Genomic DNA, 20,406 nt, shown 5'->3' on the forward strand with positions numbered 1-20,406 from the left:
GTTGGGGAGCCACTGCTCGGCGGTGTTGTTCGCCGGATTCTGGCACTATTTGTCGGATTTTCTTCTGGCGGTGACTTGGAAACAAAACAAAAAGGAAGCGTGAGCGGGGGTGTTGGCCAGTGGTTGTGGCATGGACGTATGGTAGGAGATGGAGCAAAAAGGGGTCGTCAGCTGTTTATGGATCGAGTTGGGCGGAGTCAGGCGTAACAGTGACGCACCAAGATAGAAAATAGGAAGAGAGTGGCGTGTGGGTGAGGGGAAGGTCGTGATTCGTCGCCAGCCTTCCGGTGGTCAAATCCTGCAGCGATAAAAAACAGAAAACAGAAAACAGAGAGACGCTATCATAGTAGTAATATAATTAGGGGACCAATTTTCTACGACGGTACTCATGTTGATGCTCATTGATTTTCCTATCTCGGTCAGCTTCATCGCCGTAGCTGGAGAGAAATTGATCGTTCTCAGGAACCTTAGATTAAATCTATTCATGAAGATCCGGCCTGGGGAGTGTTCTCACGGCCTTGTTTGGCCGGGCTCCGGTGAGGCTGCTGATCGGTAGTGAAGAGTTTTCCACGTTGCAGCCACGTCATTATTTGTTCCATGTTGGCAGCTTGTGTGGAGGTCTGTTAACTAAAAAGGTATATGTAGTCCCTAAATTAGATGGTAGGGGTACAATTGATCCAAAGATTTAACAAAGGGTAAAATTGGTCTATTTTCGATAGTTCAAGGGTATTTTTGACCCTTTTCCATTTAGAGTAATGTTATTATGACGACAATCTTGACTGATGTGATTTGACTAAATCGTTAATGTGAGTTACGTCTTATGTGTATTTCGTTACTCAGGCTAAGGATATTCTAATTTTTTAAAATACTTTCACGTAATTTGTCATACTTGTATGACAGCACAATGTAAAACAATTTCACATTAAATTGAATTTTGCCAAAATGTCTTTAAATGCAGTGCTTGTGGGATGAAGAAGAAACTAATTTCCAGGTGTCGTCACTGAGAGTAACAAAATGCACATACATGTTACTCACAGTAACAATTTAGTCAAATCGTTCCTACCATATCAGTCAAGATTGTACGCTGATTTTATTTTTTCATAGTATCATTATTTTGAAAAACAAAATAATGAAACGTTACTTTTACCCCGTCAAAGTTAACTTTTGCTTTTTTGAATAAAATATTGGGTGAAAACATTCCTCAACTTTGCTTTAAAGATTAAATTTCCACTCAACTTTGAACAATAGACATTCTCTCTCCCCCCTCCCCCACCCCCTGCCCAACAGCTCTTTATCCTATGCAATAATTTTACCATTTACATTTTCAATCATCAACCTATGTAATACATTTTTATATTAGGGAAAAAGGTTAAAAATACCCCTCTACTTTGAAAAAATGACTAAAAATATACTCCGAACTTATTTTGGGTCAAAAATATCTTTCTCATCCTTAAAGTTTTCAAATATACTCCAGTTTTGACAAAAAATATCCCCCAAAATAACCCCAAATCATTGTTTAAACCCGCTCTATCATTTAAAACCCGACCCACATAAATAATAACCCAGAAAATTCCCTTATTCCCCCAATTCCCTCAAACTTCATACCTACGTATTGGGGGAATAAGGGGATTATGGGTTATTATTTAGTTGAGTTGGGTTTAAATGATGGAGCGGGTTTAAAAAATGATTTCGGGTTATTTTGGCGGATAATTTCCGTCAAGTTAGGGGTATATTTGAAAACTTTAAGGACGGGAGGGGTATTTTTGACCCAAAATAAGTTCGGAGGATATTTTTAACCCTTTTTTCAAAGTAGAGGGATATTTTTGGCCCTTTTCCCTTTATATTATATACAGAAAAGGCTAAAATTACCTTCAAATTATTCGAAATAGCTCACATTTACCTCTCGTTTGTTTTTGGTACCAAAACTAACTTTACCGTCTTTTGATCCACAAATGCCTTTAAAACGTCAGCCTTGCCACTGGAGCTTACATGGTAGTCCAACATGTAAGAAACCTGATAATTCACTTACTCGTTTATTACACCTAACCCATAATTTAATTAAAGGGTAAAATGAAATTATCCATCATTTCTCGCTTAACTCTCATAGCTTCAAAACATGAACCCCAAAAATCTCTAGTAAGATTTAGATCAAACCAATCATAGATTAACAAATCCATTTTCAGATTTTCAAGTTTTTAAGAGCTCTTCCAAGGAGCCTTTTTTTTTTTTTTAATAGGTTAAGTCTTCAATACTAATCCTCAAACCAAGAAATCAGTTGTTAAGGCTCAATTCCTAGCTTCAATCGCAATACCCAAGCAATTTTAAGTAACATACAATTAAATCTCTTCAAATTTGACACCAAATTTTTGCATTTTAAGAAACCAACAACAACTAAAATTTGTCACCAACAAGCTTTCAAATCAGCAACTATTTTCGAGTTTCAGCACACAAAGAATGGCTTCACAAGTTTTTCAACAACAATCAACATTTGGAATTAAATTTATAGCCTCAGATTCGTTGACCCCAAAACCCAAACGATGAACTCGATCTTTCAACACACAACTACAACTTCAAACAAACTTCAACACACTTCAAAATTGGAGTTTCAAAGTCTGCACAACAATTCAAATAGCAATGGATCGGAAGAACAAAGCATCGATTTAAAAGGAGGGGATTTTTGCCATGTTGGACTGCCATGTCATCAACTCTGGTGGCAAGGCTAACGTTTTAAGGGCATTTGTGGTCTAAAGCATAGACGTCAAGGGTAGTATTATCTGCATTAAGAATGTATGTATAAAAGCATGTATGTATGTGCATCCATGCGTGTGTGTATATTTAAAGTTTCACTTCTCTCTTATTCTATTTTTTAGATAGGTAAGGGAGTTTTGATTGTCATCAATGGAATATTTTTTAAATTATAATTTAAAATTCATTTATATATATAGATAATCGTTTAGGAATTTGTTATAAATCTACGTCTAGTTTTATTAGTTATTTTCTTTATCACCCCATTGATATATGCTTATAAAGTCAATCTTCATTGTTTTCGCTTGTGTACATAGATATTAGGGTTTTGATTATTATTAATAACGTTAATTTTTTTCATGTGTTTCATTATAGAACGTTAGTAGTTTATATACACAGTTTGTATTTCTCACTTTTCTTGTTTCATCTAGAAAATATATTTATTTATTATAGGTAAATTCATTACTTAGATTTAAAAAAAGAATCATGATTTTAAAGAATTAAAAAGCTCCTTGTGTGTACACTTCTTCCACGTGGGGAAGGAAAGGAGTTGAAACCCATTCCTTAGTTCAAAATTTTCCATTATTTGAAAGAAAAAAGAGGCAAAGGTTGACAATATAACAGTACAATAGGCATTTAAAGAAGTCATTTGACATATAAATGGAAGAATATCTATTTTTTAAAGTTAAAGGGAGAGTTTGATTTTAGAGCAAAGTTGATGGGTATAAGTAAATTTCGCTAGTAAAACATGATGTAAAACGTTACTTAGAAATTTGTTTATTCTAATTCAAAAATTTCCAAAAGATTGTACGGGTGTTGTTAATTGTTTTAAATAATGGAATATTTAGGTTGATTTGTCGCAACACCAAATTATACTGCCATAATCCTACAACAAAGGTGGTAGGGATGTTGCTAATGATCCTAGGGCAGCATGTCCAACACTAGAGAAGTTTTGTTTCTTATCATACTGTAATACACTAGAGAAGTTTTGTTTCTTATCATACTGTAATACACTAGAGAAGTTTTGTTTCTTACCATACTGTAATACTTTCAGTTTAGTAATAAAAATTTTTACCAAAAAAAAAAGAAATCGAAAAAATTATTAGATGTGACACAAGCTTACATAGTTCACTATGGATAAATTAGGAACATCTATTTTTGGCACCACTTAGTGATTGGAAGACAAATACATAATGTGAGCTTCCTCATGAACTCAAGCACTTGCGATTGTGATATAGATGAAATTCACAAAAAGGTGTTTGTCATATGTACAATTTGCTCTCGTTACGCAACCACCTCCTTAACACTCTTCAAGTAAATTATCTTATAAGTATGCACATATATAGCTTAACTTGACCCCATTAAGTAAGCACATAAATTTAATATATAATATGTAGCTTGACAAGTACATGTCGAGATACACCTATTACCGTACCTAACATAGATCGCTTACCAAGTATAGCCCATTTAATGTAGTCTCCAGGGAAAAAAAATGAGGAAGTGAAGCTATCCATAAAGCTTTTGTATCCCTAAAAGGGATCTCCTCAGCTGCACCTATTTTTCTGAAATCTCAACACTAAATATTCTACTTGTCTATATTACATGTCATACTAACCTTAACTACCTTTTTCTGACGAACCATTTTGATAGTTCTGACAAGTTAGAATCGATTTTCTGAATCCATTGTCAGATATATATTGTTCCATTTAGTTAACGTAATACCCTTTGATGACTCCTCCTCTAGTAAGAGACTCATAATTAGGATTGTACTCATGAGCTACCCATTCTTCATCCGCGGGGTTATAGCGATACGTGAATGTCTCATCAAACTTCCATTCACAAGGCGTCGAATGGCTCACACACTCGTAGCTGGATTTAAACGCGACGAAAGTCCCCATGTTTGTGGAGCAATTCCACATTGTTGTAGTGGGGAAGAAATTTCTGATTTTGACAGTGATGTTGAAAGTGCCCATGGTATTCAGGTGCCTAACAATGCCATCTTCATCGAAGGAGAAGCAACGGACGCTAAGGTAATTTGTGTGGTTGTTGGTTATGACAACTACTTTTTCGTCTGGCATTCCTGCTGCAACATTTATATTGATCATAAACAAGAACAATATTGTTGTTGAGGTGATAGTCGCTACAATTTTAGCTTCTTGCATGGTGTATATATGTTCCTTTTCTTCCTCCTGTTTAGTATGAAATTGGGTTTTGGAATGGAATCTTGAAAATGGAGAGAGAAAGAGAGATTTCTCAAGCAAGGATTAACAAAGAACTCTTTCTTTTTACTTCTTGTTTTGTTGAATGATTAAACCTTTCTCGCTAGATATTTATAGATCAAATCAAATTAGAGGGGTAGAGTTCTTTTAGGAAGTCCAGAATCTTTTATACTATTTTAAAACTTTTACTATTTTTGAACCTTCCACAAAATATAAGGATATCTAAATTTAGATACACAAACTTGCGAATAAATCATTATTTCAAACAGTTAACAATACTAAAACATTCTTTTGGATATTTTCCAAAATAGAATTAACATATTTTTGAGTACATAATATTTTTTTCAAAAATTCTGACAAACAAAATTTAACGGCTGATAGAATAAACGAAAGTATAAAACATTACTCACAATAATGTTTTACTATTTCATCAGTTAGAGTAATGATATTATGACGACAATCTTGACTGATATGACTTGATTAAATCGTTATTGTGAGTAACGTCTTATGTGTATTTCGTTACGCTAATGATACTCTAATTTTTTAAAATACTTTCACGTAATTTGTCATACTTGTATGACGCACAATGTAAAACAATTCAAATTAAGTTGAATTATGCCAAAATGTCTTTATTTTAGAATGCGGTGCTTGTGGGATGAAGAAGAAACTAATTTCCAAGTGTCGTTACTGGGAGTAACAAAATGCACATAAATGTTACTCACAGTAACAATTTAGTCAAATCATTCCTATCATATCAGTCAGGATTGTACGCTGATTTTATTTTTTCAGAGTATCGTTATTTTGAAGAACGAAATAAAGAAACGTTACTTTTACCCCATCAAAGTTAACTTTTGCTTGTTTGAATTTTTGAATAAAATATTGGGTGAAAATTATTTACAGTCCTCAACTTTGCTTTAAAAATTAAATTTCCCTTCAACTTTGAACAATAGATATTCTTCACGCACCCCCTCCTCCCCCGGCAAACCTCTCTTTATCCTATGCAATAATTTTACCATTGACATCATCGACTTATGTAATACATTTTTATAGTATATACAGAAAGGGCTGAAAATGCCCTCAAACTACTAGAAATAGCTCACATTTACCCTCCGTTTGTTTTTGGTACCAAAACTACCCGCAAGTCTATGTTTTTGGACCACAAATGCCTTTAAAACGTTAGCCTTTACGTCAACGTTGCCACTGGAGCTTACATGGTAGTCCAACGTGTAAGAAACCCGATAACTCACTTACCCATTTATTACACCTAATCCATAATTTAACTAAAGCGTAAATGAAATTATCCATCATTTCTCGCTTAACCCTCATAGCTTCAAAACATGAACCCTAACAATCTCTAGTAAGATTTAGATCAAACCAATCAATAGATTCACAAACCCATTTTGAGATTTTCAAGTTTTTAAGAACTCTCACTAAGGAGCTTTTTTTGTTTTTTTTTGTTTTAGCTTAAATCTTCAATACTAATCCTCAAACCAAGAAATCAATTGTTACGGCTCAATTTCTATCTTCAATCACAATACCCAAGCAATTTTCAGTGACATACAATTAAATTTCTTCAAATTTGACGCCAAAGTTTTGCACTTCAAGAACACAACAACAGCTAAAATTTCTCACCAACAAGTTTTCAAACAACTATTTTCAAGTTCAGCACACAAAGAATGGCTTCACAAGTTTTTCAACAACAATCAACATTTGGAATTAAATTTCTAGCCTCAGATTCGTTGACCCCAAAACCCAAACCTCCTTTACACTCTTCAAGTAAATTACCTTATACGTCATTTGATTAAATAAATTTTGAGTTAATCGTCAAATGCACATCTAAAATATCACTTTTTCTGCGAGTTCCATACCTTAACTATCTATTGCTCTCTTTACCTACCCAACTATCACTCTCTTTGTATTAAAACACACATTGATGCTAAGTTGGATAAATATTTTAAATCAATCAACAACAGGCACGTGGAGGTCAACTTAGCATAGAGATGTGTTTTAATACAACGAAAGTGATAATCTAGGTAGATAAATGCACATAACAATGGATAGTTAAGGTACAAAACTCGCTAAAATGTGATTGCACAGTTTCCAGAAAACAGTTAGCATATTTGAAAGTTAGTTAAGCTTCAATGAGGTAGTTAGTAATCAATGATATACATTATTCATCTATATATATACATGTAATTAGCATTGTAAACATTACATTGAATCAATACAATGATACACTCTTCTTCTTCTTCTACACTCTTCTTCTTCTTCTTCTTCTTCTTCTTCTACACTCTTCTTCTTCTTCTTCTTCTTCTTCTTCTTCTTCTTCTTCTTCTTCTTCTTCTTCTTCTACACTCTTCTTCTACACTCTTCTTCTTCTTCTTCTCCTTCTTCTTCTTCTTCTTCTTCTTCTTCTTCTTCTTCTTCTTCTACACTCTTCTTCTTCCTTCTCTTCCTCTTCCTCCTGCCCCTCTTCCTCTTCCTCCTCCTCTTCTTCCTCTTCGTCTTCTTCTTTCTCTTCCTCTTCCTCTTCCTCCTCCTCTTCCTCCTCCTCCTCCTCCTCGTCTTCTTCTTCTTCCTCGTCTTCTTCTTCTTCTTCTTCTTCTTCTTCTTCTTCTTCTTCTTCTTCTTCTTCTTCTTCTTCTTCTTCTTCTTCTTCTTCTTCTTCTTCTTCTTCTTCTTCTTCTTCTTCTTCTTCCTCCTCCTCTTCCTCTCTTCCTCTTCTTCTCCTCCTCTTCTTCTTCCTCGTCCTCTTCCTCGTCCTCATCATCCTCCTCCTCGTCCTCGTCCTCCTCGTCCTCCTCCTCCTCCTCCTCTTCTTCCTCTTTTTCTTCGTCTTCGTCTTCTTTGTCTTCGTCTTCTTCTTCGTCTTCGTCTTCTTCGTCTTCTTCTTCTTCTTCTTCTTCTTCTTCTTCTTCTTCTTCTTCTTCTTCTTCTTCTTCTTCTTCTTCTTCTTCTTCTTCTTCTTCTTCGTCTTCTTCGTCTTCGTCGTCGTCGTCTTCTTCGTCGTCGTCGTCTTCTTCGTCTTCTTCGTCTTCTTCTTCGTCGTCGTCTTCTTCGTCTTCGTCCTCTTTCTCTTCCTTTTCTTCCTTTTCCTCTTCTTCTTCCTCTTCTTCTTCTTCTTCTTCTTCTTCTTCTTCTTCTTCTTCTTCTTCTTCTTCTTCTTCTTCTTCCTCTTCTTCTTGCTCTTGTTCGTCTATACACTCTTCTTCTTCTTCTACACTCTTATTCTTGTACACTCTTCCTCTTCTTCTTCTACACTCTTATTCTTCTACACTCTTCCTCTTCTTCTTCTTCCTACTCTTTTTCTTCTTCTTCTTCTTCTTCTTCTTCTTCTTCTTCTTCTTCTTCTTCTTCTTCTACACTCTTATTCTTCTACACTCTTCCTCTTCTTCTTCTACACTCTTATTCTTCTACACTCTTCTTCTTCTTCTTCTTCTTCTTCTTCTTCTTCTTCTTCTTCTTCTTCTTCTTCTTCTTCTTCTTCTTCTTCTTCTTCTTCTTATTCCTCTTCTTCTTCCTCTTGTTCGTCTATACACTCTTCTTCTTCTTCTTCTTCTTCTTCTTCTTCTACACTCTTATTCTTCTACACTCTTCCTCTTCTTCTTCTACACTCTTATTCTTCTACACTCTTCCTCTTCTTCTTCTTCCTACTCTTTTTCTTCTTCTTCTTCTTCTTCTTCTTCTTCTTCTTCTTCTTCTTCTTCTTCTTCTTCTTCTTCACTCTTCCTCTTCTTCTTCTACACTCTTATTCTTCTACACTCTTCCTCTTCTTCTTCTTCCTCCTCTTTTTCTTCTTCTTCTTCTTCTTCTTCTTCTTCTTCTTCTTCTTCTTCTTCTTCTTCTTCTTCGTCTTCTTCTTCTTCTTCTTCTTCTTCTTCTTCTTCTTCTTCTTTTTTTTTTTTTTTTTTTTTTTCTCTTCGTCTTCTTTTTCCTCTTCCTCTTCCTCTTCTTCTTCTTCTTCTTCTTCTTCTTTTTCGTCTTCTTGCTCTTCGTATTTATTTTCTTCTTCTTCTTCTTCTTCTTCTTCTTCTTCTTCTTCTTCTTCTTCTTCTTCTTCTTCTTCGTCGCCGTCGTCGTCGTCGTCGTCGTCTTCGTTGTCGTCGTCTTCGTCTTCTTCTTCTTCTTCTTCTTCTTCTTCTTCTTCTTCTTCTTCTTCTTCTTCTTCTTCTTCTTCTTCTTCTTCTTCTTCTTCTTCCTCCTCCTCCTCCTCCTCCTCCTCCTCCTCCTCCTCCTGTATATCACAGATTACAACATGGTATTAGAGCTTTAAGATTCAATACCATTGGGAAAGAGTAAATGCAATAGTATTATCTTGGATCACGAATTCTGTAGCCAATAACTTACTTGGTGGTATAATGTATGCATCAATTGCACATGTAGTATGGGATGAATTACAAGAAATATTCAGTAAAGTTGATGGTTCTAGGACATTTAATCTTCACAATGAAAAAGCAACAATAACTCAAGAAAATGCCACTGTGTATGTATATTTTTCAAGACTTAAGGAATTATAGGAGGAATTTGAGGCTCTTGTGCTTGCACCTGCTTGCAATTGTGATAAATCAAGGAATTTCATATTGCATTTACAAAATTTGAAACTATTTCAATTCTTGATGGGACTAAATGACACCTACAATCAAGCTAGAAGTCAAATCTTGTTGACTAATCCTTTACCAATTGTCAATCAAGCTTACTTAATGGTTGTGAGTGATGAAAGTCAAAAGAATATTGCTGCTATTGCTGGAATATTAGTTAATCATCCTATGACAGGATTAGGAAATTTTGAAGGTGCTATGTACTCCAAGAGTCTTGGAAATAATGGATATCATGGGGGTGCAACTAGTTCTGGTCATCAAGGTGGACAATCTAGATTCAAAAGGAACTTTATTTTGTTCTGTGAAATTTGCAAAATCAAGGGGCATACTAAAGACACCTGCTACAAGGTGATTGGTTATCCTCAAGACTTCAGAAACAAGAGGAGGAGGTTTGATGGACCAGGACATAATGCAACTTATCATGTTACATATGAAGATTCTATTGGTCAAACTTTAGGAGAGTTCAAATATGGACTAAACACTAGTGTATACAACTCTGTAGGAGGGTTAAGTGGTATTGGATCTTATGGAAATGCTGGTGTTGCTGGCCCTAGTGGGCAGGGTTTAAGTGGAAATCAACTGGCCCAAGCTCAACTAGTACAAGTGAAAACAATGTTGCCATTTACAAAAGAACAATATGAGCAAATTCTCAGCCTGCTGAATTAGAATAACTCAGCTAGTACTGAAATGCATTCTGCTAATGTAGCTGGTTTGGATGGTACAGGTGATGATAGTCAGTGCACAAATGACACTAAGTGCACTTGCACTAACACTGAGCACACTACAAGTAATAGTCAGATGGCATTATGTGCCACTAACAGTTCTGAATGGATAGTGGACACCGGTGCCACTACCCATATGACTGCTGACATTAATTTACTTAACAAGGAAACATTAGTAAAATCTGCTTGTCCAAAAAGAGTATTTCTCCGTAATGGAGATGTATCAATGGGTACACACACAGGATCAAGCACCATTTCACCTAGAAGCACAATTTCTAATGTGTTTCACCTTCCTCTGTTTAAGTTCAATTTGATCTCAGTTTCACAATTAGCTAGAGAGTTAAATTGTTTTGCATAATTTTTTCCTGACTTTTGTCTTTTTTAGGATTTCTTCACTGGGAGGGTGAAGGAGATTGGTAAAGTAATCAATAGCCTATACTTGCTGATGAATAGAGTCAAAAAGGATGGAAGAAGTATTTGTGTAGCAGTGCAGTCTACAAATTCTCAATAGTCTGATTAGCTGAATATTTCTTTATGGCATAAAAGATTAAGACACACCTCAGTTTCAGTACTTAAAAGGATTTTACCTACTAGTTTACAGACTATTAAAGAACAAATTACTAAGTGCACAATATGTCCATGTGCCAAACAAAGTAGATTTCATTTTATGTCTAGTGTCATAAAGAGTTCAGAATGCTTTGCTTTAATTCATGTTGATCTTTGGGGACCATACAGAGTTCAGAATGCTTTGCTTTAATTCATGTTGATCTTTGGGGACCATACAGAGTTCCTACATATGATGGAAATAATTACTTTCTCAAAATAGTAGATGATTTCTCAAGATTCACTTGGATTTTATTACTTAAGAAAAAGTCTGATGTTTGCTATGCATTACAACATTTCTTTACATATGTGCAAAATCAGTTTGACAGGACTGTTAAAATATAAGGACAGATAATGGAACTGAATTTATTAATTCCACATGCAATAATATGTTTAAGCAACTAGGGATGATTCACCAAACCACTTGTGTATATACTCCACAAAAAAATGGAGTGGTAGAAAGAAAACACAAACACATTCTAGAAGTTACAAGAGCTATTAGATTACAAGCCTTTATACCACTTGAATTTTGGGGTCACTATGTCTTAGCTCCTGTATACTTGATAAATAGGCTACCTACTTAAGTTCTTAATGGTGAATCACCTTATCTAAAGCTGTACAAAAGAAAACCATCACTCAATCATCTGTAAGTACTGAGATGCCTATGTTTTGCTAAAGATGTGAATCAATATGATAAACTGATGTCAAGATCAAAAATTGCTATACACATGGGATATTCTGAAGTTAAAAAAGGTTATGTACTGTATGACATATCCAACAAATCTTTCTTTGTAAATAGGGATGTTATATTCAGAGAAGAGGTGTTCCCTTTCCAAAATCACCACACCAGTCCACCACCAATATTCATGAATATAGAACCAACTATAGATGATATGCAGAACTGGAACCTAATGCATATATAGCAAAGTCAGTCTGAGATAAGTTAAAATACTGAAAATGAGCAGGTTTCACAACAACCTGAGGTGCAAAGTCACATACCAGACTCAACCGCCACAATACCAACAAATGATCAAGAACACATTCTCAGTCAAAACTCAAATTCACATATTCATCAACAACAAACTCCTCAGCAGTCTGCAGTTCTAACTAGACAGTTTTCTAAAGGAACCAAACCTCCAGTTTGGATGAAAGATTTTATCTCATTAAACATTTATCATGATGTACCACATTCAATGGACCAGTTTATCACATATGAGCACATTTCAGACAAATACAAAGCCTATATTGTTGCAGTTTCAACTACTACTGAACCAAGAAACTACTTAGAAGTTGTAAAAGATCCCAAATGAATTCAAGCTATGAAAGAAGAGATTTAAGCACTTGAGAGCAACAACACTTGGAAAGTGGTCACCTTACCAGAAGGAAAGAGTACTATAGGGTGTAAGTGGATACATAAGATAAAGTACAAGTTAAATGGAGATATAGAAAGATACAAGGCAAGGCTTGTTGCAAAGGGGTACAGCCAAAAAGAAGGAATATATTATCAGGAAACATTCTCACCAGTGGTGAAAATAGTTACTGTGAGAAGTGCTTTGTTCTAAGCTGTTGCTCACAAATGGCATATCCATCAAATGGATGTCTATAATGCCTTCTTACAAGGTAATTTACATGATGAAACCTACATGGAAATGCCACTAGGATTCACCAATCAGGGGGAGAAGACAAAGAAAACAGTTTGTAGATTGGTCAAATCCTTGTATGGACTCAAACAAGCACCTAGACAACAAAATGCAAAATTGTCTGAGGAACTGATCAGTTTCAAGTTCAAGCAATCACAGTATGATCATTCATTAGTTATCAGGAAATCAAGACAAGAGACTACCATTGTCCTGGTTTATGTGGATGACATGTTGATAACAAGAACTAGGTTGGAATTGATACAAGAAACGAAGAGAGTATTGCAGAAGACCTTTAAAATGAAGGATCCTGGAGAACTTAAGTACTTTCTAGGCATAGAATTTGTAAGATCAGGACAAGGTATAACCATGCATCAGAGGAAATATGCATTGGAGCTCATATCTGAGGCAGGAATGTCAGTTGCTAAGCCAACAGTTACACTAATTGACACCAATACAAAACGAACCACTAAGCAATATGATGAAATGCTTGAAGCTAAGGTTGAAGTCAAGTTAAGTGAGGATCCTCCAGTTGATCAAGAAACTTATCAGAGACTAATTGGAAAATTACTGTATTTGAAAGTAACCAGACTTGACATAGCATTTGCAGTACAAACACTCAGCCAGGTTTTGCAACAACCAAAGAAAACTCATATGGATGCAGCTTTAAGGATAATAAAATACATTAAAAGAGAACCAGGACAAGGATTACTTCTATCTAGTGTTTACAAGAAAGATATCACAGCTTACTGTGATGTAGACAAGGCAACATGCCCTTTGACCAGAAAATCAGTTACAGGTAAGGGTGGGCATGGTACGATATTTGAAACTTCGGTACGGTAATTTCGGTTTTTGGTTTTAAAAAATATTGTACCGTTACCGTATCAAATTAATTTGGTATGGTTCGGTATTTTAAAGTTCGGTTTCGGTATTTTACGGTACGGTAAATCGGTACCATAGTTTGTCCGACTTCGACTTACTATATATACTCATATCGTGGAGAATTATGACTTCCGCTACTTAAGAAACGCCTCAATTATTATGTACTAAACACCTTACACATGTAAAAATATTCAAAAGAAAGTACAAGCAGTCCCCTTCGTGAATCAATTACACAAAAAAGACATTTAAATCAAGATAGAGTAGTCAAAGTTCCAACATTTAAACAATTAGTTTTCTAATAATACTAGTTTATATATTTATTAGGATTATAATACTAAGATATATGAATTGTATATGTAATTATATACTTCGGTATGGTATTCAGTATTTCGGTATTTTCTTTATGAATACCGAATACCGTACCGAATACCAAACTTTTTAAAAATGCATACCAAATACCATAATACCGAAACCGCGGTATAAAAAATTTCGATTTCGGTACGGTAATCGGTATCTACCATACCATGCCCACCCCTAGTTACAAGATACATGATAAAAGTTGGAAACTCATTAGTTTCATGAAAATCAAAAAAACAGACTACAGTTTCAAGAAGTTCAGCTGAATCTGAGTATAGGAGCTTAGCAACTACAATTGTAGTACTAATTTGGTTACTAGGGATGTTGAAGGAACTTAGAGTAGAAATTGCTCAGCCAGTAACTGGTGTTTAGTGACAGCAAAGCAGCACTACAATTAGCTGCTAATATTGTTTATCATGAAAGGACTAAACATATTGAAATAGACCGACATTTTATCAGGAAAAAAATTCAACAAGGACTTGTGACAACTCAGTACATCACACAAAAGAGCAACCTGCTGACATATTCACAAAAGGACTTCACAGAGTGCAACATGAGTACTTGAAGAGCGAACTACGAGTGTCTAACATATTTACCACACCTATTTTGAGGGGAGTGTTAATATAAGCCAGTAAGTTAGTTAAATAAGTTAGTTACTAACTAAGGGGCAGTTTAGTAATTCTGCACATTTTCCAGAAAACCGTTAGCATATTTGTAAGTTAGTTAAGCTTCAATGAGGTAGTATAGTTATCAATGATATACATTACTCATCTGTATATATACATGTAATTAGCATCGTAAACATTACATTGAATCAATACAATGATACACTCTTCTTCCTATCTTATCTCTCATTCACACGATTAATTCAATCTCCATTTCTTCTTCCTCTTCTACTGTTAAGTTTCTATTTCTTCTTGATCTGATAATTCTAACTGTCACAGATTACAACACCTTTTGATAAATGAGGAGGAAGCAAAGCTATTCATAAAGCTTTTGAGAGTCCTTAAAAGGGATCTCCTCAACTTCACCTATTTGTCTAAAATCTCTCATTGAATATTCTACTTGTCTAGATTACATGTCACAACAACATTAATTACCCTTTGATGAAAAAGCTTTTTGATTTTCCAACCAAGCTGGAGTCGACTGTCTGATTCTTCACTGTAAGATATATATTGTCCCACTTAGTTAACGTAATAACCTTTGATGACTCCTCCTCTAATCAGAGACTCATAATTTGGATTGTACTCATGAGCTACCCACTGTTCATCCTTAGGGTTATGGCGATACGTGGATATCTCATCAAACCTCCATTCACAAGGCTTCGAATGGGTAACACACTCGTAGTCGGATTTAAATGCGACAAAAGTCCCCATGTTTGTGGAGCAATTCCACATTGTTGAAGCGGGGAAGAAACTTCTGATTTTGACAGTGATGTTGAAAGTGCCCATGGTATTTAGGTGCCTAACAACGCCATCTTCTTCGAAGGAGAAGCAACGGACACTAAGGTAATTTGTGTGGTTGTTGGTTATGACAACAACTTTTTCGTCTGGCATTCCTGCTGCAACATTTATATTGATCATGAACAAGAACAATATTGTTGTTGAGGTGATAGCTGCTAAAATTTTAGCTTCCTGCATGGTGTATATATGTTCCTTTTCTTTTCCCGTTTTCCTCCTGAAATATCGAAATGTTAAAAAAGAGTGGAAGAAATTAAAGAATCACAAATGACCATTCAAATTTTACATTAGCACCAAAGTTAGAACTATTTTTCTTGCAATGTAAAAATCGCTACGCATTTCCCGATTACCCGAAAGTAACCTATCTTTTGCAACAAAACAAATGGTTCGATTTTGCCTAAGTATCACAATAAATCATTACCAAACAACTTTTTTTTTGTTTACCAAAAAGTCATTTAACTTTGTTTAAGTATTATGTAAAATATCTCTTTTGTTTCCTCCTTATGACTTTTTGTTATGTTTAGCAAAGTTGAGTAACTTTTGGGTTATCAAAGATAATTCAAGTGACGTTCCTGATACTTAGATAAAGTTGAGTGGATTTTTCATTACAAAAATTAAGTTTAGTGATTTTTCGGAGGTTTTGGTCCAATATCCTCTTTAGTTGGGCAATTTGCACGATTTCCCTTATTCGGGGGTGGTCTTTAATTTTTACCCCCCAAATTGCTGGTCTTTAATTTTTGTCTTTCGCCTAAAAACTCTTGGATTTCGGGTTCAAACCCCTAGTTAGTAAAAAATTAAAAAAAAAAAATTCGCAAGACAGAGTTTGGAAACGCAAGGCAGAATTTGCCTGCAAACTCTACCTTACAAGGCAGAGATTTCCCTAAGTTAGCAACTCTACCCATAAGGCAGAGTAGAGTTTGCATGAAACTCTGCCTTGCGAATTTTTTTTTATTTTTTTTCGGTCACTTTTCTAAGCAAAGGTAAAAGAAAGACCAACAATTTGAGGGGCAAAAATTAAAGACCAGTGCCTTTGAAGGGCAATCCACGCAAAAATGTCTTTAGTTTATCTCTGGTCTTTCGTCTATCCATAAAAAAAAACATCTACCTCCGGGTGGTTTATTGTAAAAAAAAAAAAAAAAAGAAGAAGATAAAGAAGGTTTAATTGCATAAATATATTAAATGCTGGGATTCTTTTGTTTTGTTATATCAAATCAATATTGTGCATGTCAGTATCGTGCCTAAGAAATTAAAAAAAAATAAAAAAATCTTCGATTTCCAATGGACAACAGGAATTCTATATAGTTGCAAATGTTTATCAAGAATAATCGTGTAGATGTGTGATCTCATATATGGGGGTATAAGGAGGGGTTTAATGTTGCTTCTTGTAATCAATTGCTTATTTTGAAGAAGGTAATTAAGATCTATTTCTAGTAAAGGTTCAAATATAATATTGGTCAATCTTATTCAAGACACATCAATTAAAGATTATTTACCAGGGTAATCTTTTTGGTAAAAACAACAAAACAATTTGATAAATCAAAAAAGCGTCGTTGAAAGTGAAAATGCACCTTATATTTATTGGCTGCAAATGGAGGGAATTCTAGTTATGAATCAACTCCTTCAAAGCTTGAGAGAGAGAAAGAGAAAATATTCAAACAAGAATTAACGAGGAACTTAATTTTTTGATTTTTTGAATGATTAAACCAAGGTTTGATGATGGTTTTATATGTAATGGGTTTTGGAAAGCAATTTTGAAAAAAGAGAGGTTTCCAGCAAGGATTAACAAAGTTTTTTCTTCTTCTTGATTTGTTGAATGTTTAAACCTTTCGTGCTGTATATAAATAAATGAAACAAAAAGGATAGAGTTCTTGCGGGAGGTCTTAAATTTTTTACACTATTTTTTAGCTTTTACTATTTTTGAACCTTCTAAAGAATATCTCAATTTAGATGAGAAAATGACAAAAATGATCTCTTATGTTTGAGGGTAGGTTCAAAATAGTCATTTAAGTATGCACTAAACATTTTTGATCCCTTAGGTTAGTCTAAAGTTAACACTTTTAGCCTCCGTCAATTATTTAACAATTTATTTTCGTTAGATTTGATAGAAATAATGGAAGAAAAGATTTTAAATATAAATACCAACAAAGTCTCATCAAATCCTAAAATATACAACACAAAAAACTGTACTAGACACTAAAAAAATATTTTTTGACAGAAATTATACGTCGAAAAGCTGCAGTGGACTCTAGATATAAATAAAAAATAACAAAAACTACAAAAATTGTACCTCTCAATATGGGTTCTTCTAATTTCAAATTTTTTCCATAGTTTTGGTCAAATAATCTAATAGACAGAGTTCGGTAATTTTTTTATGAAGACTAAAAGTGTTATCTTTTGATAACTTAAAGAACCAAAACTGTTAAGTGCGTACTTAAGGAGCTATTTTGAACCTACCCTCAAATAGAAGGGACTACTTTTGTCATTTTCTCCAATTTAGATACACAAACTTGTGATTCCTCTTTTTTGTCGCAATATCAAATATAATGCCATAATCCTAGCGATTTTGAAGGGTATTAACCAACCAATTGTCAGGACATAGATAACTTTAGCAATTTAGCAAACAATAAAAAAGAGATATATCATAGAGAAGAATTAATAAGGAACAAACTTATTGGGATAGAAATAATCAGGTGTCATGCGCAACTTAACAAAGTAAACTTTGGACGATGATAAATAAGACCAAAAATAAAATAAAAAAAATACCGAAAGAGATTTAATAAATTAATAGGGGTTGGTCAATCGTCGACTTAATTATGAGCAATTCACTAAAAAAAAAAGTGAGTACAAAAATGGCGATAAAAAATTCTCCCCCTAAACAACACTCTCCAATCTAAAAGACTACATCGTGGATGTTTGTGAAGTGAGGAGAAGGGATCCTTAATTTATAGAGGTCAAGAGCCATTTCTTCCAAAGAAAAAAAATAAAAACAATTATGGTATAATAAATATTTTGTCTTTCCTACAAGAAAAAGAAAAACTCAAATTAGGTAAAATCAGGGCAAGCTAAGCTCTAATATGTACAACTTGTGGTTCAATATACTAATTAAGATTTGAATAAAAGTATCACGAATTTAAATTCACGTCCAATAAAAGAGAAAGCGATTGATATTAGTTCCCTATGACGTCTCTTTTTATGCGTATTCTAAAAGCTACTCAAACAATTAGAATTCGCTAAGTACGACCATAGTGTGCTATTAGTTTATAAATAGTGGTTGTTCTGACTGTTATCTAAATTTTATTGTATCGTATAGTTGAATCTACTGTCACGTAACGACAAAAAGTCTCATTTTATGTAACAACTGATTTGGTGTGACATTTGATTTAGATTAGGTTTTTTTTAATTGAATCATCGTGGTTATAGTATGAATCTGAGGTTTTAATCGATTCATAGGGTTTTAACAAGAGATTTCCTATCAATAATATAGAAAACAAATAGTAAAAGTTATATTCCACAAAAACAAATTCGTTAAGCACTGGGGCTAGCCACAAAGGAATGGGTTTGAATGTTGATATATATCGTCTTTCAACTGACCTTTCCAAACCATGCTTCGCAATCAAGCTAGAAAAGACTAAGCAAAAGCTGTCCTAATGATGCACATCGTTACCTTATTTTTTCTTCTCATTTTGTTTTTGCTTATTATCTAATAATTCAATTTTATTCTTTATCCTAGCTTTTTATAATAGCTTAGCTTTTACCCCCATACAATACTTTTGTTATAGGTTTATCCTTCAAATCGTTGATGTGTGACGTTATATGTATAACGACGGAAAACAATACAATCTATCCGAATGTTGTATTCATCAAAACAACATAGTGCAATCAGGGGCGGACCCAACGTGTTGGGTGGGGGGACACGTGCCCCCCAACTTCGAAAAAAACCCTATATATATACCTTGAAAAACTATGATATATTTTAAAAGGACCCCTCAAACATAATTGCAAAAGTAGTTCAGTTGGTAAGAGTGCTCACTGGTCACCACCCGAGATCAAATCTCTGCTCCAACACAATTTTTTTCGCCTATATACTTGTATTTTCGCCACTGTTATGCTATTAGTGACCGGTCCGACACGGTATTATCCCTCAGTCGTCATTAAAATTTTTGTTGTCGTGTATGTTAAGATAATGGTGCCTCCACGCCATCTTAAAATCCTGAATCCGCCTCTGAGTACAATACAATACAACACAATAATACGATAGACATTATGAAACGATATATTACAATTCAGACGGTACTCTACACTACTTGTGATTTTTTTTTCTTTCCAATTCTTGACTTTCGGTCGCCCAAAAAGCCCCTTGTCAAGTACGCATGATTGCCAAATTATATTTGAATCTTCATTGTCTGATACATATTATTATTAGCTTAGTTAACATACTACCTTTTGATGACTCCTCTTGTAATTTGGATTAAATTCAGTAATATGTAACTTGATGCCGTTAAATATGCACATAACCTAAATCCAATAATATGTAACCTGATGAGTACATGTTGAGATACAACTACTGTCATACCGAACATAGCTCGCTTACTAAGTCGCCCATTTAATTAGTCTACGGGAAAGAAATAAGGAGGAAGCGAAGCTGTCTACAGAAGCTTTTGAGTATCCGTCAAAGGACCTCATCTTCACCAATTATTTTTTAAGATCTCACACTGAATATTCTAGTTGTCTAAATTACATGTCAACTACCCTTTGATGACTAAGCATTCTGATAGTCCTACCAAACTGGAGTTGAATCTTCACAGCCAAATATGTATTGTCCCATATTTAGTTAACATAATACCCTTTGATGACTCCTCCTCTAATAAGAGACTCATAATTCGGATTGTATTCATGAGCAACCCACTTTTCCTCCGTGGGTCTATAGCGATACGTGAAGTTCTCATCAAATCTCCATTCACAAGGCGCCGAATGGCTAACACACCCATAGTCGTATTTAAACGCGACAAATGTTCCCATGTTTGTGGAGCAATTCCACATTGTTGAAGTGGCGAAAAATTTTCTGATTGTGACAGTGATGTTGAAAGTGCCCATGGTATTCAGGTGCTTAACGATGGTTTCCTCATCGAAGGAGAAGCAACGAACGCTAAGGTAATTTGTGTGGTTGTTGGTTATGACAACAA

The sequence above is a fragment of the Lycium barbarum genome, chromosome 9 (assembly GCF_019175385.1).
Source record: "Lycium barbarum isolate Lr01 chromosome 9, ASM1917538v2, whole genome shotgun sequence".
Classification (NCBI taxonomy): domain Eukaryota; kingdom Viridiplantae; phylum Streptophyta; class Magnoliopsida; order Solanales; family Solanaceae; genus Lycium; species Lycium barbarum.